At 46.2% G+C, this 22,182-nt stretch overlaps 1 long non-coding RNA gene across 1 annotated transcript in view; it reads right to left on the reverse strand.

Moving 5' to 3' along the window:
- The window catches only part of LOC129057776 (uncharacterized), a 164,842-nt gene extending 144,101 nt beyond the window's left edge, over positions 1–20,741 (reverse strand). The window contains exon 1 of the long non-coding RNA XR_008522546.1: positions 20,264–20,741. This is a non-coding gene — a long non-coding RNA (uncharacterized LOC129057776). The remainder of the gene's footprint in view (positions 1–20,263) is intronic.
- Between the last annotated feature and the right edge of the window lie 1,441 nt (positions 20,742–22,182).

Consider the following 22,182-nt stretch of genomic DNA (forward strand, 5'->3'; position numbering starts at 1 on the left):
CAAATGACCAACAAGCATATGAAAGAATGCTCAACATCATTAATTATCAGGGAAATGCAAATCAAAACCACAATGTAATACCACCTTATTCCAGCAAGAATGGCTATAATCAAAAAATCTGAAAATAATGAATGTTGGCGTGGATGTGGTAAAGAGACAACACTTGTAAACTGGTACAACCACTATGAAAAACAGTGTGGAGATTCCTTAAAGAACTAAAAGTAGAGCTACCAATTGATCCAGGAATCCCACTACTGGGTACCTACCCAGAGGAAAATAAGTCATTAATGAAAAAGATACTTGCACATGCATGTTTTTAGCAAAACAATTTGCAATTGCAAAAAATATGGAACCAGGCCAAATGCTCATCAATGAGTAGATAAAGAAAATGTGGTGTATATATACCATGGAATACTACTCAGCCATAAAAAGGAATGAAATAATGGCATTTGCAGCAACGTGGGTGGAGTTGGAGACCATTATTCTAAGTGAAGTAACTCAGGAATGGAAAACCAAACATCATATGTTCTCACTCATAAGTGGGAGCTAAGCTATGGGGACACAAAGACATAAGAATCACGCAATGAACTTGGGGGAAAGGGTAGGAGGTGGGTGATGGATAAAAGACTACACATTGGGTATAGTGTACACTGCTAGGGTGATGGGTGCACCAAAATTTCAGAAATCACCACTACAGAACTTATTCATGTAACTAAACACCATCTGTTCCCTGAAAACCTATTGACATAGAAAATACATTTTTAAGGAAAGTGTATCCTCACATAATAAACCCAGTGTAATAAACAGATGCCTGTTTTTGACAAATTATCATAAGTGAATGCCAAAGTCTTGGTCTGATCTAAGGCCATATCTCTGTGGGATATGAGGGCAGAGAGAGGTCAGGAGATTTGGGGGCCATGGTTCAGATTCTGCAGAGGCAACTGGTCACCCTGCCTGCCTTGCTACAGCCCCTCCAGGCTGTGGGTGAGGGGAGGAGGGTGGACAGAGTCACCTCCTTCCTCAAAAGAGCAGGTATTGAATGATGATCTCTTGCTAGGTGGGGCCATGCTTAGTCTTCTGGGGAAATACAGACATTTTCTTTGAATTAATAATATTCCTTAAACTCATGAAGAAATATTAAGTGTTGCCGGTTGAATAGATAACAGCATGCCAACCAAAAGCCTGGATTTCAGAGTCTTTGAATCTCATTTCTAATCTGGACTCCACTGCTGACCAGCACTAGCCTGGCTCCCAGGCCATGGCTCCATTGTCTGCAGAAATGGAATCGAGTTAGGCACCCAGCCCTCTACACCAGCCTGGCAGATGGTAAGCTCCCACCCAACAGGGTTACCATTATTGTCATTCCTATAGCAGACTAAATAACAGAAGTCAAACATACATTGGAAGATGGCACGGGGGATGACGTGGCTGCAGACTGCTTTGTAGAACATTCTAGAACATGTTTTTTACCAACAGATAGTTTGGGAGAGACTTGTGTAAAGGACATAATAATACAAGATAGTGTGTGAGTCAGTATGTGCATTGGCCCAGCATATTTCACAGAGGAGACTGTTAACAATGTGGCATTAGGAAGAAAATGCACCACCGTGTGTGTCTCCTCGGCCTGACGGTCTCCAGCTCCTGTCTTTTCATCTCTGGCTTCACAAAACCGAATATTCAATGAGGAATGCGTGCAATTATTCTGAGTCTTTCATTCCAGGTAGAAGTGGAATGTAGGATGTTTGCTCTGGAAAAAAAAAAATCTAATTTCATTAGCTTGTGGTTATTAAAAAAACAAACAGAAAACCCCATTTGAATGCATTCAGTGAGCAGAGTGGTGAGACTCTGAAGGAACCTGGGCTGCATTTCTCAATTCTAAAGCGCGGTTGTTGTAACTCTTCACCCTCACCCACAGCGTCATTCATGCATTCCTACAACCAACCAACCAGTACTTATTTCGCAAGGACTATTGCCCGACACTGGGGAAAGTTACAAGCTGATGATGGAGACTCAGACAGGATGCAGCTTTGTTCTAGTGAAGCGAGCGTGGACTGTCTTCTGCATTCCCATGACAGCCAGCATGGATGCTTTCCCATTTACACTTCTATGTCTGTGTCTAGAAATATTTTGATGAATATAAAACAAACTGTATGCACATGAAGTTGTCAGCTGCCTTCCTGGTGAGGGGAGGAAGACATGGGAGGGGAGGGGAGGGGAGGAAGACATGGGAGGGGAGGGGAGGGGAGGGGAGGAAGACATGGGAGGGGAGGGGAGGAAGACATGGGAGAGGAGGGGAGGGGAAGGAAGGGAAGGGGAGGGAAGAGAAGGGGAGGGAAGGGAAGGGAAGGGAAGGGGAGGGGAGGGGAGGGAAGGGAAAGGGCAGGGAAGGGAGGGGAAGGGAAGGGAAGAGAGGGGAAGGGTGGGAAGGGAGGGGAAGGGCGAAGGGAGGGGAAGGGTGAAGAGAAGGGAAGGGCGAAGGGAAGGGGTTCTCTGCTGCTGTTTCTCCAAATCCACCTCTATTCCTTCTCTGCCCTGAGTGAAAGCCCTCTCCCTCCAGGGCCCAAGTACGCTCTTATTGATAGTAAATTTAGACTTTTACAAAAGGCAGGAAGTAAAGTGTGGACAACCTGATTTTGTCCCTGCGGCAGGAACCAAGGCAGGAGCCAGTGGTCACAGAGGAGCTGGGCAACCTCCTTGAAAGAGACAGGAACAGAACACACGCAGATGAACACAAGCGAGGATGCCAAGCCTGGATTCCCTGAGCACAGACCAGTTCATTTAATTTCAGAAATAGGAAGAAAGATCATTTATAGGACAGGGAGTAACCCTGGCATCAAAGTCCAGCCTAAGTCCACCTAGAAAGTAAACAATCCTATCACCAATATCCACAAGGTGAATGTGCTGCTTTTTAATTCATGCTAAGGAGTATAGCCACTTCCTGTTCAAGGAAAAGATCAGGGACTTTAAAGCGATTCTTTAAATAATCTATGAAGGAGAAAGAATAATGGGAAGGCAGAAAAAATTCAATTACCTGATGAATATTTTGCTATAAGGTGTCCTGCATGAAGAAAGTCCAAGAAAGTATAAGATTATATGACCATAAATTACCTTCTGTGGCTTCAATTGTGATCACTTCTGAAAAAATTAATATGCTAAAATATCTGTTGATATGGGTTTTCCTGGCACATATGTACATGCACATATAGGTATTCCTTTGGTTGTCAATTGCAGTGTAACAAACCCCCTTCAAACTTAGAGGCATCCTACAATAATGATTTTTTTTTTTTTTTTTTTTTTTTTTGAGACAGAGTCTCACTCTGTTGCCCAGGCTAGAGTACAGTGGTGCGATCTCAGCTCACTGCAACCTCCACCACCTGGGTTCAACCGATTCTCCTGCCTCAGCCTCCCGAGTAGCTGGTGCTACAGGCACACACCACTACGCCCAGCCAATTTTTGTATTTTTAGTAGAGACAGGGTTTCGCCATGTAAGCCAGGCTGGTCCCTTAAACTCCTGACCTCAAGGGATCTGCCCACCTCAGCCTCCCAAAGTGCTGGGATTACAGGCGTGAGCCACCGCGCCCGGCCCATTTTGTTATCTTTCACAATTCTGTGTGTAGGCTGGGCTCTACTGGGCAGCACTTTTGTTCCATGTGAGGTCAGTGGCGGTTGCAGGTACCTGGGGCTCACATGACCTGCAATGTCTGCAATGGTGGGGTCCTGTGCCTTGACCCCTGGCAGGGCCGGCTGGACACTGGAATGGCTCCCTTTCCCATGGAATCCCTGGCCCAGCAAAATCTATGAGGACTTTCCACATGGTCCCAGTGGTGCAGGTGGATTTCTTAGTTGGAGACTTGGGGCCTCTAAGAGCTCGAAGGCAGAAGCTGCCCAGACTCCTTGAGGCCTAGGCTGGGAACCTGCATAGTGGGGCTTCAGACACCTTCTACTTGTTAAAGCAAGTCTGAGTCAGTGTAGGAGGGTTCCTCCTATGCACTGATCTTCTTCCTCTGTCAAGAGTCCTTTCTGCCCAACCTGCTCATCTTGTTAACTCACCCCCACCCTCAACCATCTCAACCCCAAAGTCACTTCCTCCACGGCCTTTCTTCTTATCTTATAGACTAGGTCATCTTCGCCTCACCCCACTGCATTAATTTCAGGTTGCAATGAGACGTCTGCCTGTGCCCCCATGTGATCCTGTCTCCCTCCCCACTTTGGCCACGGGTCCATTAGAACCAAGCCCACTATATCCTCACTGCTCAGCGTCTGCAGCCTAAGAAAACCACAAGACAATTTTCAATAAATATTTGTTGACTGAGTGGATAGGAAAAGTTATATTTGGATAAAAGCGTTATCACAATAGAGTGAGTTTGTTTCATCCCCGGAGTGTGTGACTGCACTCTTCTACCTTACACACAGCATATCGTGAGTTTCATTGACTGCTGAAGAACAGTGCCTTCAAATGCAGTCACCATTCACATTTTTGGGTCCTATTCCTTCTGATCTTTGACAGCTGTACATCCTCTACTTAGAAATCCCCATAGCAGCTTATGAGCATATGAAACATGATATGCATCTCTACCCAGCTCAGAGCAGAACCCTGGTTAGGAGCTCCTATTCAATGCCTCAGGAAAGCCTCCCTCAGCCATAAATAAGACTGGTCAGGCTCTAGGTGCACAGGGAGGGAGCTGGGAAGATGGGGTTGAAATTGTCTTCAGAATAGAACTAACCCAATACAGTGATTTAAGCTCCTAATATGAGTTCTTTTCTCCTAATTTGCCATTTTCTCATTAAAAAACAAAGGCTGTGGAAAGACCTGACTTGCAGGTGCTAGCTGGGTTCTACCTAATCACACTGCTGTCAAGATTTAGATCATAGAAGTAACCCCAACTCACCAAAAACAAAAACAAAAAACAGATGCGTGCTTTTAAAAGTTAGAATTCATCTAGTGGAATGCTTTTGAGTATGACAAACTCTATGTAATATCTGAAAAAAATGGTTGTGTTATCAAGAAACAGTTTTAACCCAATTGAAAAAGAAAAGTGTGTGCCTTAGACCTATGACGCAAGCCGCTCGTGCAAGGGGCAGCCAGATGTCAGCAGTCCTGTGAGGAGGGGGCAGCCCGGGCTCCACCACTCACTAGAGGAACCCCTAGTGGGAGCACAGGAGCCTCTTACGTTTACCTGGGAGCAAGGTTGAGCCGCTCACACTTACCTGGCAGGGTTAGCATGAGGGCTGGAAACAACATGCCAGGTTCACAGCACAGTGTGTGGCTCAGAACAGGTTTGCAGCAAAGGTGAGCTATTGTTTAAACTTGCTAGCCAGTGTCACCCTGAATAACCAGCCCCACGTGTCACTTCAGCATTAACTGTCATTAAGCCTTGAGAGGAAAACATGGACAACTTTCACTTTCTTTATAAAACAAATGCAAATTAAATATTTTAGTAAGCAAATCATGGAGGACAAATAGTTTTCCCATTCCAAAAAAGACAAATATATATCTATGACAAATATAAAGAAAAATATATAGAAATGCATATATAATTTATATATACGTGTACACACACACACACACACACACACACACACATTTAGCCAGTTGAAAGAATCAGATAAAACCATTCATGGATGATATTTTTAACCATATAAAGAAATGAGAAGGCCGGGCATGGTGACACACGCCTGTAATCCCAGCACTTTGGGAGGCCGAGGTGGGAGGATCACTTGAGGTCAGGAGTTTGAGACCAGCCTGGCCAACATGGCAAAACCTCAACTCTACTAAAAATACAAAAATAGCCCAGGCACAGTGGCATGTGCCTGTAGTCTCAGCCACTCGGGAGGCTGAGGCAGGAGAATTGCTTGTACTGAGGAGGCACAGGAGGCGAGGCTGCAGTGAGCTGAGTTCATACCACTGCACTTCAGCCTGGGCAACAGAGCAAGACTCAAAAAAAATAAAAAGGAAAAAAAAAGAAATGGGAAATTGAGAGAAGGGATGTTCCTCTCAAATAGTCTTCAAAACAGGAAAAGCAGTCAACAAAATGAGGGGGGAAGAAGAGGAGATAAGGAAACATGGTGGCATCAGGTAAACTGTCAAAGTAAGGGTTCTTCAGGTTTTCTTGTGAATCTGAAGAAATTACTAGTATGTTGGTGAAAATGTGTGACAGCAGAGGAACCAACCTGAACAATGTTGTTTGTGTACTGTTTGACAACATACTATTTCAGGGGACAAAAGGGACATTTCAGCCGCATAGAATAAAACACGCTGACTGTGGCTAACTCTCCAGTCACTCCTGCTAACCCCTGAAATTTGCACTCTGCTCATGTTTCTTAGCCAGGGGACGGTGATGAGCACGTGGGGAGTGCTTCCAGGTTGTGCTCCTATAAGAAAAGGTATATAGTCTCTTGAAACCTAAAGAAACAACAGCAGGTTTATGTCTGGACAATTGGATCAATTACAAAAAAAAATTCAAAATATTAAGCTGGGGACTCTGTAAAACAGCTGACCTACACTCCTCAAAACATCAGTCATGCAAGACAAAAGAAGATGAGGAAATGTCCTACATAAAAAGAGACACGAGAGATAAGTGCACTGCACGATCATTCATCAGATTTTTTTGGTTTTGAGACACGGTCTTGCTCCATTGCCCAGGCTGGAGTGCAGTGGTACAATCTCAACTCACTGCAACCTCCAGCTCCTGGGTTCAAGCAATCCTCTCACCTCAGTCTCCTGAGAAGATGGGACTATAAGCATGCACCACCACGTCCAGCTAATTTTTGTATTTTTTGTAGAGACAGGGTTTCACCATGTTACCCAGGCTGGTCTTGAACTCCTTAAGTGATCCGCCTGCCTCAGCTTCCCAAAGTACTGGGATTACAGGTGTGAGCCATGACACCTAGCTCCCCGTTCATCTGAATTTCTAAAAGCCAGCCTTAAAGAATGTTATTGGATCAACTGGGGAAATATATTAAAGAGCTGTATTAGAACAACGTTACATTTCCTGAATGCAACAGACACAACTAATGCTCCCTCCCAAAGATGTTCAAATCCCAATCCCCCGAACCTGTGGATATGTGAGGCTGCCCGGCAAGGAGTTAAGATGTAGAGCTAATCAGCCAAGCTTCCTTAAGGTGGGCTTTGTGCCTGGGTTACCCAGGTGGCCCAATATAATCATCAGCAGCCTACAAATATGAAAGAGAGATGGAAGGGTCACAGTCAGGGTGAGATGGTGGGAGAAGTCCTTCAGCCACTGCTGGGCTTGAATATGGAAGGGGCCAGGAGCCAAGGAATGCAGGAGTCCCCCAGAAGCCAGGAAACGGGACTCTCCCCCAAGAGCCTCCAGGAAGCTGCACAGCCCAGTGAGATCCATTTCAGACTTCTGACCCCCAGAACTGTGAAATAATAAATTTGTGTTTTAAGCCATAAAGTTTGTGGCAATTTGTTAAAACAGCAACAGCAAGCTAAGAAGCTTCATCACTTTGTGACTATGTAGGAGAGTGCTCCTGCGTTAGGGAATACATATGATCCTGTTTAGAACTAAGATCCCATGCCCTCTGCAACTAACTCACAAATAGCTCAGCAAGGAAGACAAGGAGTGAGACACAAATATAATGAAATGATAGCAACCGACAAACCTGGTGAAAGGAATATGGGTGTTTATTATACTAGTAACTTTCCTGGGGGGTGGCCTAAGGTATTTCAGAATAAAATTTGGAGGACAAAAGGAGTAAGATTGTGAGATCATGTCAGAATTATGTGAAAAAACAGATTTTAATCAACTAGCAAAGGAAGAAACAATGGACATCTATGGTATACTTGAAGATCCTAGACCAGGATCCCCAACCCCTGGGCCGTAGACTGTACTGATCTGTGGCCTGTTAGGAACTGGGCTGCACAGCAAGAGGTGAGCACCAGGCAAGCGAGCAAAGCTTCATCTGTGTTTACAGCCGCTCCCCATTGCTCACATTACCACCCAAGCTCCACCCCCTGTCAGATCAGCAGCAGCATTACATTCTCACAGGAACATGAACCCTAATGTGAACTGCACATGCAAGGATCTAGGTTGTGCACTCGTTACGAGAATCGAATGATCTAATGATCTGTCACTGTCTCCCATCACCCTCAGATAGGACCGTCTAGTTGCAGGAAAACAAGCTCACGGCTCCCACTGATTCTATGTTGTGGTGAGTTGTATAATTATTTCATTATATATTACAATGTAATAAGAACAGAAATAAAGTTTGCAAAAAATGTAATGCGTTTGAATCACCCCCAAACCATCCCCCACCCCAGTCCGTGGAAAACTTCCACGGACTGGGTCCCTGGTGCCAAAAACATTGGGGACTCCTGTCCTAGACTACCTACTCAATAATTTCAGACCCTTTATTCAGGAAGGAGGGAAGGAGAGGAGAGGAGAGGAGGGGAAGGGGAAGGGGCAGGGGAAGGGGAAAGGGAAGGGAGGGAGGGAAGGAGGGAAGGAAAGGAGGGAAATGGCAGAGGGAGTGTCAAGGGGAGGGGGTAAAAAGTGAGTAGAAAATTCCCAGACCCCTCCACCCCAACCACCACCTCCCCAGCAGAAATCAGAGGTTTCATTCTCTGGAGAGGAACGGAAGGTCTCTGGATGGAAGCATCAGGTCGAGTTGAGGGTGGAAACATTACACAGGAAATGGACCATGTGAAAGCTGACTTAATGTCTATGCAGTTGCACTCTCTTCCCCACCGAGCACCTAGACAAACTTGGACTCTCTGTGCAGGAGAAACCTCCTCTGGAGAGTCTGATTAGATGAGAGAGAAGCCCTAACAATTCTACGACTTGGGATTTCCCTGCGAATTGGCCAGCAAGATCACCCTACAACGAAGACTCCCCATAAGCACATCACTTTCAAGCCTTGTTTTAGGGCTGTGTCTCAAATATGAATGATACTTGAGAAATAGTTTAATATGAAAGGCAGTCCAGTTGAGCATGTGGCTCACGCCTGTAATCCCAGCACTTTTGGAGGCCAAGGCGGGTGGATCACTTGAGATCAGGAGTTCAAAACCAACATAGCCAACATGATGAAACCCAACTCTACTAAAAATACAAAAATTAGCCAGGCATGATGGTGTGTGCCTGTAGTCCCAACTACTCAGGAGGCTGAGGCAGGAGAATCGCTTGAGACCGAGAGGCAGAGGCTTCAGTGGGCCAAGATAGCACCACTGCACTCCAGCCTGGGTGACAGAGCGAGACTCTGTTTCCAAAAAAAAAAGACACAGTCCAAAGTCATGCAAAACATTGAAAGCATCCCCCAAGATTTTATTAGTAATATCAGAGAACAAGAAGAGATAGTACATCCTTAAAACAGACTATGTAAGAATCTTTTTTGAAAAAAAGGAATATATAGAGAACAAATACATTTTGAGAAAAATAGCTCTGGGAAATTAATTACATGGGAGTGGAAAATTCAAAAATTCAACAGGAGAGTTGGGAGACTGTAGAAAACCCAGCAGAAGGTGTAACAGAAGAGTCCCGGGCTCCCCACGCCCCGTTTCCATGGAGACGAGCCACATTTCCACTGGTGCATTTCCACAGATTATAGTCCAAACACTCTGGCAAGGGGCTGACAAGGAGCATGTTCTAGGTAATCGGGGTCTAGACCATTGCACCAGCTTCAGTCAGTGCAAGAATCATGAGGCCACTCAGGAATCAAGTTCAGGTGAACTTGATCTGCCATTTCCCTCCTTTCCTTCCCCTTCCCCTTCCCTCCTTTCCTTCCCCCTTCCTCTTCCCCTTCCCCTCCTCTCCTCTCCTCTCCTTCCCTCCTTCCTGAATAAAGTGTCTGAAATTATTGAGTAGGTAGTCTAGGACAAGAGTCCCCAATGTTTTTGGCACCAGGGACCCAGTCCGTGGAAGTTTTCCAGGTGAGAGTAAAGTGTAAAAACCCCACCCAAGTGTGGCAGGAGGTTAGAGAAAATGCTGAAGGTGGGGCACTAGGAACTGGGCTGGAAAGTCTGTCTGAGAGGAGAGGCATCTGGGTAGCTGTGGACGTGCTGGGCATCAATGGTGTCCTCTGCAAACCCATTGAGCAGAGCAGGACACTGAGGCAGCCTGCTTATTTGGATCGCTCTTCTATCTCTCTTGGTTTCTGATCCAAGATCTAATTGTCAAAAGTCAACCTTGCTATGTGTATTTTAACACAGAAGAAAGATTGGGAATAAAAGAAATGCAGGAAAGATAAACGAGAAGAAATTTTGTTTAAAAAGCCAACATTATTGTAGACACTTTTATCCCATAGGATTAAAAAATGCAGGACTGTTTTTCAATAAAACTGCCAAATTTTCCCTTAAGGCCAGGAAATTTAAATATATTGATTAACAATCATGTCTCCATTCTAACTTCATTGCAATAAAGGACCAGGGACACAGTTGTCCTTCTCACCACATCTGCTCAAAAACTTCCTCTTTTAGTTCATGTTCAGTATTTCTACTAAGGCCTTTGGAATTGGTATTTGCCAAAAATAAAGTAGCCAGTTACTATCTTTACATTTGGAAGGCATTTCATCTTCTCAATTAGTGACAATTAATATTTTCATTTAACAAAAACCTATTGCTAGTAAGTTTTATATTCCCATTTCATAATTGTTTTTCTAACTAAAAACCATTTTAAATCTGTCAAGTTTGTAAAGAATTACAACAATGTACACATTAAGTAAAAGCTATTAGTAATTTTTCTAGTTGCGGAAGTAATCACAGTGGTAATTCAAAGCTAAAATTTGCATGGCTTCATAACCAACTCTTAAATTTCACTTATTTAACGATGTTTTCTAAGTATTCTCTCATTTCAGATGAGACCAGCGCACTCAGGATGCTATGGTCATTATGACAACATTCTGTCGTTTCAGACAGTGCCAGATGCTGACATCAAAAATGGGTACAGCTAGCAAGCTAAATTCTGAAAACTCCTCTCCAGCCCTCTGTTTTCCTAGGAAACCAGGGTGCTGGCCACAGCGGTCGCTAACGCCCCTTCGGAATTCAGCCTTCAGCAATTTTCGTCCTGCCCCTTGTGAATCTATCTGAGTTTTCTCAGTGTTAAGCTACAGAATCCCAGGGTGTGAAAAACAATTTTTCCTGGGGGTCTGATTTGCCGTAAGCAGGTCTTCAGTAAGGAGGTGAGGAGAGGGAAGGACAGAGGAGAGCTTCCTGCTGTGGGCATCCCCACACGGGCTCTGCGCCCAGCATTGCCGGACACAGCACACTCATGTGGAACACACTGATCCCCAAAATCATTCATTGCTTATCAGAAATTCACTTTTAACTGGGTGCACTATGTTTTATGTGGCAGCTGTACGTAGACCAAGATTTTCACTGTTAGAAATGATGCTGGAACATCTGCTTCCAGCTGTGAGAAAGTAACCAGGTCCGGACCTACACCTGGGTCATTCACAGCTAGAAATCTAGGCAAAAGGCATGAAGCAAGTGCTTATGGCGTTGGACAGGCACAGGACAGTGATCCCTGAGAGAAAAGGGAAGGGGATCCCCAAAGGCGCAGCCCTGAGTCCTGGAGAAGCTAGGCAGGGGCAGCTGCAGAATCTGCATATGGCCCTTGAGGCGTGGCGGAAACCAATCCAAGACCATAGGGGCAACAAGCACCAGGAGCTGTTAGCCAGACAATTTCCAGAGCTTACAGGGGGCAGAAGTTGAGTTCCAGGGGAAAGACCCCCACCAAACCCAGCGGGTGGGCATCCAGGAGTGGTCCCAGGGAGGCCAGGCCATAGTGGCAGGTTGCCACTGCTCCTCCACCCCTGCCAGGTTACAGCCGCTGGGCCCTGACCGCTGACCGTGGAGCACACCTGGGCCGCATTACTTGGAGGCCACCATCCACACATCCCTTTAATGCACCCAGCTCTGTGACAGTCTCCTGTTGTTAGCCATGACCTGCAAAAGAGCCACCACTGGATTGGCTCCCATGATCCTGGTGCCTTCTCACCCACACATGCCCAGTGGCCATGGTGGCTGGTGTATCCTTGCCTGTTACAGCCACCCCAGCATGCCCACCCAGAGTCCCCTCACCCTGCTTCTCGCTGAGTGTGCAGTATGGCCGTTCTTGTGGATGGACAGCTTTTCTCCTTGTTGTGAGAAGCTGGTGTCCTTTCACCTCATGAATCTGCCTTCCCATAGGCCTTGTAGTCCCAGGGGTGAGCTGGGCAGAGCACTTCTTGTAGGCCTTGACCGCACTGTGTCCACCTCATGCTAGCAAGAATCAGCCCCTTGGCCACAGCCAGTTCTTACGTGGCTGACAAAGGTGGTCAGTCCCCAGAAAGCCAGCATCTCCCAGAGATGACTCCACAATGGGGAAGGGAGAGCACACACTTGGGGTGCACTGGTATCTGCGGAGCATTCTTAAGACCCCGTCCCTTGCCCCTGATGTCCTCCCTGTCACTGAGCTCTGAGGGTTCTACTTCCTTAGTAGCTCTTGAACCTCACCTGTAACACAGTCTGCTTTTCCTCACCTGTAACACAGCTCTCACTGGCAGCACAGCTCTCACCTACAGCACCACCTCTCACCCGCAGAACCACCTCTCACCCGAAGAACCAGCTCTCACCCGCAGAACCACCTCTCACCCGCAGAACCAGCTCTCACCCGCAGAACCACCTCTCACCTGCAGAACCAGCTCTCACCCGCAGCACCACCTCTCACCCGCAGAACCAGCTCTCACCTGCAGAACCACCTCTCACCCGCAGAACCAGCTCTCACCCGCAGAACCAGCTCTCACCCGCAGAACCACCACTCACCCGCAGAACCACCTCTCACCCGCAGAACCAGCTCTCACTTGCAGAACCAGCTCTCACCCGCAGCACAGCTCTCACCCGCAGAACCACCTCTCACCTGCAGAACCACCTCTCACCCGCAGAACCAGCTCTCACCTGCAGAACCACCTCTCACCCGCAGAACCACCTCTCACCCGCAGAACCACCACTCACCCGCAGAACCAGCTTTCACCCGCAGAACCACCTCTCACCCGCAGAACCACCTCTCACCCGCAGAACCAGCTTTCACCCGCAGAACCAGCTCTCACCTGCAGCCCAGCTCTCACCTGCAGCACCACCTCTCACCTGCAGCACAGCTCTAACCTACAAAACTGGCTCTCACCTGGAGAACCGGCTCTCACCTGCAGCACAGCTCTCACCTACAGCACCAGCTCTCAGCTGTGCAATGGCAATGTTTCCTAAGCAGCCTTTCTCCATTTATTCTTATTCTCTTCTTCACACTGCAGTCAAAACACAAATGTGACCTTGTCATCCCTGAGTGCTTCTCTGCTGCCCCTAGAACAAGACCATGCTCACACTTAACATTGCAGAACTGACACACCCCTGGATGCCTCGGCTTCATCTGCTGCACTGCCTTCCTTCAGCCCCCATCCCACTGTGCCATCACCCAGGCCGTTTGTGCCATCAGTTCTGTCCAGATGATCTTCACTGACTGACCCCCACTCATCCTTCCCACCATTCTAAGCTCCACAGGAAGTCTTCCCAGACCCCTCCCCCAGGAGACGTTCCTAGAGCCCCACAAAGTTCTGGCCATGCTATTAGGATTCCCACACATATTTGTTTAGTTACTTGATGCATGTCTCTCTAGAATACAAACTCCACAAGGGCGGATGTTGTGTATTTTCACTTAGCACAGTGACTGACACAGAGTAGGAGTTTCATATGTATTTTGGGGAGGGAGAAAGGAAGGGAAGAGGAGGAAGATTTATGTATGAGCCTGACAATCACGTCTTACACTTCTCGTGGAAGGAGGCCCATGTGGGAGGGGAAATGGGCATGCCGAGGGGCAGGAGAGGACAAGTCAGAACTGTTGGATCAGAGACTTAGAGTGGTGGAGGAAGTGGTTTGAAATTCAAGAGATCCTAGCAAGGGTTCCGGACATGTCAGTGATTACCGGGGCACCTGTTCATCTCCACTGAGCATCTGTGATGTGCTGGGCCCTCTTCCAAGTACTTGGGATACATGAGTTTAAGAAACAAAACACAGACCCGTTCCTTTTCCTTGTGCAGCTCACACTCCAGAGGGGGCAGACCTAGCATTTTCTCACCTAAAAGACAGGAATAGGCCAGGCACTGCGGCTCACGCCTGTAATCCCAGCACTTTGGGAGGCCAAGGCGGGTGGATCATGAGGTCAAGTGATCAAGACCACCCTGGCCAACATGGTGAAACCCTGTCTCTACTAAAAATACAAAAATTAGTCAGGCGTGGTGGCGGGTGCCTGTAGTCCCAGCTACTCAGGAGGCTGAGGCAGGAGAATCGCTTGAACCTGGGAGGTGAAGGTTGCAGTGAGCCAAGATCACGCCACTGCACTCCAGCCTGACAACAGAGTGATACTCCATCTCAAACAACAACAACAACAACAACAAAGACAGGAATAATCAGAATAATCATCATTTTTACGGGTCATTGTAAGGACTGCACCTGATTGTCTCCACTGGACACCTGGACACTGATCTCAACAGAGCAGGAACCAGCTCTCGCCTGCAGCACCAGCTCTCACTGGTGCCGTGGGTTCCTTCAACACACATGTCTGAGCTCCCACAATGTGCCTGGCATCACACTAAAATACTGGAGAAATACAATTAGCATGATGCCCACATGGCCCTCGTGGTGCAGAAAACAGACGCTCCACATCACTGAGTGGCTGCTCCATTCCAGGCACTCTCAAGTTGCATTGAACATTTTTTTTTCTTATTTTTTATAGAGGTGACCGAGCAATGCATGGAACATTTTTGAAGTCTTCACATACGCTAGACACTGTTTTCTCAACAATAGTCTACATTTAATCTTGACAAGAACCCTGTGAGGAAAGAACTGTCATTATTTCCATTTACAGATGGGGGACTGCACAGCTAACAGGGCTGAAACTGAGATGTAAACCCAGGCAGGCCGGCTCCGAGACCTCAAGCTAAACCAGCCACCATGCTACTTCCTCATTGGAACCTTACAGTCAGTTCCAATGCTCAGCAGATGCCTGGAATAGAGACAGTACTTAACAATGCCGAATGGACAAAATGCTATTCACAGATACATAGTCAAACCACACTACATATGTGAAAATTAAGAGTGTGAAAAATAGTTTACGTCCTGTGTCTGTGCCTCCAAGAGAAGACACCTCATCCAGCCGCACCGACCTGCACTCGTCCTCTCAGCCGGCCTGCAATGTTCCCAGGGGCACATTTTTGAGTCGAACGTGCCACTGCACAGCTATTTAAAGCATTTCATTTTCATCTTAGGGTATCAATAAGACAACAAATTTGTGTTTGAAATGAAGCCAATAAAGACTTTTAGCTGAACATAGACGGATATTTGTATTTTTGAATATCATTTTTAGTTCATCTGACATATGTACTAGAATTTGTACTTTCAAGTTAATCATCTAATTTTTTAAATAAAAAGTGAATACATAAAGTATATTTAGTATTTGACCAAAATAAATCAAAAGATTTAATGTCTGAATCTTCTACACTGTAAAATATTGAAGACAGTCTAATCTTAGAGAAGCACTCACCTTACTTCGCAGATAAGGACTCTGTCCTCTAGAGAAGTCAAGCAAGCTGTCTAAATCACACAGCTAGTTAGAGGCAGAGTTAGGACCACCACCAAAGCATTTCCTATTCAACATGTATTTATTCAGCCTATGCTATGAATCAAGAATTGTTCTAAGTACTGAGTTTCTGTATTCTTTCTAATACATTACAAACGTGCCTGTCAGAAATGTTAACAACTCCCTGGTAATATTTGACTTGGCCAATAATGATTTTTTTCATGGATTCAGCAAGCATTTTGGGGTCTTATGGGAGGTACTGAAGGGTAAATGGAGATGAAGTAAATGAGGTTTTCACCTATAAAGAGCTTTGGGTCTGGCAGGGCGGCCAGACGTGTGCACATGCGCTGACGATGCTGCAATGCCACGGATCTCATGGGGCAGCAGAGGACATCTGGGAATCAGAGGAGAGAGAGGTTTCTTTCACCAGGAAAATCCCAGCACTGCTGGTCCAGGTGAGGCAGCACCCGAATGGACAGCACCCAGAGACCACTGAAGGACTGAAGTGTGGCAGCAGCTCTGCAGCCTGTCCCCGGGTGAGTCACAGAGAGGATGGCTGGGAGGGATGCCAGGCTATGGGAACAAGCCACAGTGAGGACAGGACAGTGGAGGCAGAACAGCGGCTCTTCCACCATGTGAACTCATGGAAGTCACTTTCTAAGCCCCAGTTTTTCTATCTATAAAATGGGCCACATAATCGAATAAACTCTGAAGCACTATCCCAATGGAACAGTTGCTATTGATCTAGCAAATGCTGAACAGGGCATTATTAGTGTTAGGGGAATGGAGATACTTTTCATCCCAAAACCAAGTTAGACCTGTGTAGTATTTGTGGGATATTCACGTATTACTGCTTCAGAGTTCTTTCCTCATCAGCATCCAGTTCAGCATGGTAAGCCATGGGTTAGAAGCCCAGCTGCATCAGAAGAATGGGCATTTTTCCTTCCATAACTGAGCACTATGGACGGGGCTCCTGGTTTAGGGGGTGCCCATGGAAGGGAGAATCACAGGCCAGAACATAAGGGTTACATTCTAGATTCCTGCCATTTCCTTCCTGCCTGGCCTTGGGGAGTTGACTCAACCTCTCTGAAATTCAGTCTCCTCGTCTGTAAAATGGAGCTGCTTCGGATCTACCTGACGTGGTAATTTTGAGTATGGAGCAAGACAGGATGTGTAAAGTACAGCAAAGGGCCAGGCGTGCACCTGCTTAGGGGAGGTCACTAAAGTGGAGGAAACACGAATGACCTAGACATCTCACCTGGTCAGACAACCACAGCAGACATAAATGCGGAACAGCACCAATGAGGAAGAAGCACTTTTGAGGATCAAAAAAAGTCCTGTTCAATTTACAATCAGCTGGCTCCCCTGTTGTCCTCGTCATAATCACCTGCCTTTGGTAAAGGCCAGGGAGCCCAGCCCTCCAAGCTACAGTCCACAGGGGAGCCCAGCCCTCTAAGCTATAGCCCACAGGGGAGCCCAGCCCTCCAAGCTATAGCCCACAGGGGAGCCCAGCCCTCCAAGCTATAGCCCACAGGTGAGCCCAGCCCTCTAAGTTATAGGCCACAGGGGAGCCCAGCCCTCTAAGCTATAGCCCACAGTGAAGCCCAGCCCTCTAAGCTATAGCCCACAGTGGAGCCCAGCCCTCTAAGCTATAGCCCACAGGGGAGCCCAGCCCTCCAAGCTATAGTCCACAGGGGAGCCCAGCCCTCTAAGCTATAGCCCACAGGGGAGCCCAGCCCTCCAAGCTATAGCCCACAGGGGAGCCCAGCCCTCTAAGCTATAGGCCACAGGGGAGCCCAGCCCTCTAAGCTATAGCCCACAGGGGAGCCCAGCCCTCTAAGCTATAGCCCACAGGGGAGCCCAGCCCTCCAAGCTATAGTCCACAGAGGAGCCCAGCCCTCTAAGCTATAGCCCACAGGGGAGCCCAGCCCTTCAAGCTATAGCCCACAGGGGAGCCCAGCCGTCTAGTTTCTGGTAAACAGCCCACATCCTTGAAAAGTTCTTGCTTATGTTAGCTCTCCCATGTGGTTTTAAATCATGGAGCTTCCAAATCATTGCTAATTCTTTCCTCATTTTATATGTCAAGAAATCAAGCCAAGAAAGGCTGGGGAAGCTGAGATCCCACAGTGGCTGGTGGTGGAGCTATTGGGCTCACAGACCTGCCTTCCAAAGCTTGTTATAGACTAATTGCTGGGGTGAAGCTGGAGCTGAAGCCCTGGGCGACTGTGCTTGGACTCCCAGTCCGAGAATAACCCCTGTACTCAGGACGCAGCCACAGTAATGGCTGTGGGGAAGTGGATGGGGAGGATCCTAGAGATGAAGGGCCCCCGAATAGCAACACCATAAGATTTGAGGACTCCTGCCACCTCCACCCCAAGTCACCCAGCAACCCTGAGCTCTGTGAATGGGGGCTCACTCTTGAGTGGCATTAATTCGTATGGCAAATGCCCAGGAACTTCAAACAGATGAGCCTGGCATTAAGAACGCATGGCTGAGTGTGACCTCCACCAGACACCCTATCATGCTGCAAACCAGAGGAAAAATAGGAATAAAATATTAGGGGTGAGGAGGGTTAAAATGATTATCCTGCCAAACATTATCATATTTGATGACGGTATGGCACACTGTCCTTAGCACTTTACTTACATAACCTCAGTTGATTCTCACAGCAGCCATGACAGATACACTCTCCCCAGTTCCTCCCCCTCTACAGACATGGGAACTCAAGAGTGCCTTCTGTGTGCTGGGTGTGATACATGCTCCACTTTGTCTGTGGTGGAACATTTCAGGAGGGTCATTGCCAAATAATGAGTGTGAAAATTAAATGAGAAAATGTGTCTACAGCGATTTCAGCACTGTGCTATAACACCATCTCCAAAGTGTTCACTATTACTCGGTGCTCATTTTAAGTTTGACTCCAAAGCAATCACCAATAAGTCCTGATTAATTTCAAAATTATTTCCAAATTTTGAAATTATGTAAATACAAAAAGATCATAATCTGAGAAGCAAAGAATATGGGGCCTGGGCAATTTAGAGACTTCTAATAGGTCAGACATGGTGAGGGCTTTTTTTAGCAGTCATTCAGGAGGGAGGGAGACAGGAAATCAAGAGCCCATGAACAAGCAGGCCAGCAGATTTCTTCTGGCTGAGCGCTGAGCAGCCCCCAGGGGCAGGGCTGCGTCTCTTGAGTGCACAGCAGGAGTGCACATCCTCCTGCACACTGTGTCTGGCACACAGCGAATGGCCCCAGGTATGTGGAGAGTAAAGAAAAAGGCAGATAGTTTCAAATAGATCCTTGCTGTGAACTCCAGGGAGCTGCCAGAACTTCCCGTCCACAATAATTACTATAAAGCCCCAGAAAACAATCATACTTAGTTTCGCTCAAAAACAATAGGAATGAAAAAGAAACTGCTAGACGACACCAGTGGACAAGTGTTGCCAGCACCGATGATACGCAGTGACTTTCCGCCAGGTTTGTAATTGCAGGTATTACCTACATTCATAAGCCTGTGGCCATTTCTATGCAAAATCCAGGCACCTAAATGCCTAGAAGGATGAGAATTAGGGAATGGGGGAAAAACAGCCTATTTTCTTCTCAGAATTATATCATCGGAGTACAAAGGCAAGAGGGAAACCTACCCAGAAATATATAAATATAAAACTACATATACACATTATACCTACATAAGCTAATTATAGAACAGAATTGCTACCGGGGGATATTTCCATTTCCTTACCATTTCACTAATTGCCTTGGTAATTATGCTTATAAGACTATAAGGCACTAATGTGGAATAACAGTTTTAAATTACCGCGGAAGTTTGAGACTGCGGGAACAGGATCAAGTACAGTGAGCTGCATTTCTGCAGAACCTCTTCCAGCCATTTTGCCCACAGACTTACTTAGTTTTCACACCATTACAAACACAGGGAATTAAAGTCTATAACAAGTTTTTAAACTAATTTTTCAAACTGGTGTACAGAAAAAATATAAGTGCTTGAATGTTTAGAAGTGGCTCATTTCACAGACACAGATTTTTTTTCGACTTTCCAATCGCTGGTCACAGACACAGATTTTTTTCGACTTTCCAATCACTGGAATGATGGAACCACGAATAGATTTCAATGTTAAGTCACTTGACCCTTCCTGTGCAGCACACTTCACAGGAAGCTCCTGCCCTTTCGGCTTCCAGATAAGATCCCGATGACAATGTGTGATCTCATCCCAAAAAGGGCTAAAAACTGGCACTGAAGGTGCCTCATTGTAACTCGACGGAAGCAGAGATCTGAACAAAATCAAACGTAAAAGCTGTTGTGAGGCTCAGCATTAGAAGCTCGTGAGTGCCACTTCCTTGGAAGCAAAACAAGGGCTGCATTAATAATGTCGTGCTACATTTGTATGTGATTAACTTCCACAGTTCCAATTTATCTTTCTTAGAAGTAATAAATTGAGCCCCTTGATTTTTCTGGCTTGCCTAGGCATGAGGATTTGCTGTTGTGTCCAACTGTCTTTACATTTGAGTGCACATAAATTCAGTCTTGATGGAGGTCTGACCCTTATTAATTCACTTGACCAGGCTGGAAAACTGCTCTTCAAGAAAGGATGAAAAAAAAAATCCCCTAGTTCACAAACTAAGAATTGTCAATATAATATGTATTGGGAAAATCAGACCAAAGAAAAGAGTAGTTCAACACTTACCACGCAATGAATATCCAGGCCCTCTCACAGTTTCAATGTAATTGATAAAAAGTTGTTAAAATACTTCTTTTAGGATGAAGTTTCTCTTTCCACTACAACTGAGAAATGCTGATAAAATCATGTGCTGGTCTCCGCTGCCTGATGCATCCTAAAGCTTGGGATGGTCTTTACGTTTTGAAATTAAATTAGGACACTGAATTGCAAAGTGCTTGTGTAGCGTGATGTACTCTCCACAAAGACCCCAAAAAAATAAATATTCCAAAACCTTCTAGCCAAGGTTGACCTATCGATCCAGGAGGAAAGGGCATTCTGAAAGGCAAAGCATTTTAAAAAATTAACACCACCCAGATGCACCTTAATGCTTTTAAGAAATGTCTTTGGCAGATGGAACATCAATCTTAAAGAATTAGAGAAGAAAAGTCAGCTTATGGTAGGAAAAAAAAAAAAACAAAACAAGAATGCTACTTAGAAAGCACAGCATACCTTCCCATAAGATGATCCTGCCTCAAAGGGAAGGGAAAATGAAAACAGAAAGAAAAAAAAAAAAGAAGAAATGAAGCTTTCTTTAAGGATTACAGAATGACCATGCTTCAGCGGGCACGGCATTCCCACAGCGCTCCTCACACTGGAATGAGAGGGGAAAGGCAAAGGTCACATGGTCTGCCACGGAGGTCTTGGCCTTCTGCAGCACTAGCTCCATTTATAAACACCCAAGGCATTGAATGAAAAGAATGGAAACTCATTTATGTTTTGGAAAATATAATTGGGCCTGTGTACTCTAAAGAGAAGGCCACAGGAAGCCGAGAAGAGGCCGACCACTGAAGCTAACGAGGGCCAGACGCTGTGCACAAGGGTGGGCGTGCCTTGTGCAGAGCCCCATACCAAGGACAGGGGAGGGCCTGTGAGGCTTCGCACCCTCAGAGAGCTGTGAAATGGGAACCTCTAAGCACTGCCACAGCCTCTCCAGAATCCAAACGAGGTGTGCTCAAAGGTCGTGTCTGTTCCTAAGGCTTGACTCTCACTTTATGATCTAGGTTTCAACATTAAAGAGTAACTCTTTGCTGTGAAAAGAAGGCTTGAAAAGAAGGCTCCAGTTTTCCATTTTCATCTCATGGTTCATTTCCCCCTGATCAATCTTGCTTACTGGTGTCTACCCAAGATTTCATGCCTGTGGTTTGCAATATGATGAGGCAGGGACTTATTTACAGTGTCCCTCAGCTAGGGACATCATGGTCAGGTTAACCCAGTGAGAAAAGTCACTAAGACCATTGCATCAAATGTCACATCAAAAGCTGCTGGTTTCCATTCTGCGTGGCAATTTAAGTGGTGTCCCATAACCACAAGATAACCCCCCTGTCACTCTCTGAAAAGTTTAGACCAAAAGAAATGTGTGGCCAGGCATGGTGGCTCACACCTGAAATCCCAGCACTTTGGGAGGCTGAGGTGGGCAGATCACCTGAGGTCAGGAGTTCGAGACCAACCTGGCCAACATGATGAAACCCCATCTTTACTAAAAATACAAAAATTAGCCAGTCATGGTGGTGCATGCCTGTAATCCCAGCTACTTGGGAGGCTGAGGCAGGAGAATCACTTGAGCCCAGGAGGTGGAGGTTGCAGTGAGCCAAGACTGCACCATTGCACTCCAGCCTGGGTGACAGAGCGAGACTCTGTCTCAAAAAAAAAGAAAAGAAAAAGAAAAAAGAAATGTGCATGTGTATGTGTTTTACTATAATGAGATGCTCAAATTTTAACTACTGTTTCATCTCAACTAACATTTACTTAGCACTTAATATATGCCAGGCACGTTGATAAGTGGGCTGCAAATATCAAGATGAAAAATACATTCTCTTTGCCTATATGGAGTTTACCATTGTCTGTACCAATTGCAAGTCCTAGAGCCACAATTCTATTCTAACAGA

The sequence above is a fragment of the Pongo abelii genome, chromosome 12 (genome assembly GCF_028885655.2).
Source record: "Pongo abelii isolate AG06213 chromosome 12, NHGRI_mPonAbe1-v2.0_pri, whole genome shotgun sequence".
NCBI classification, from domain to species: domain Eukaryota; kingdom Metazoa; phylum Chordata; class Mammalia; order Primates; family Hominidae; genus Pongo; species Pongo abelii.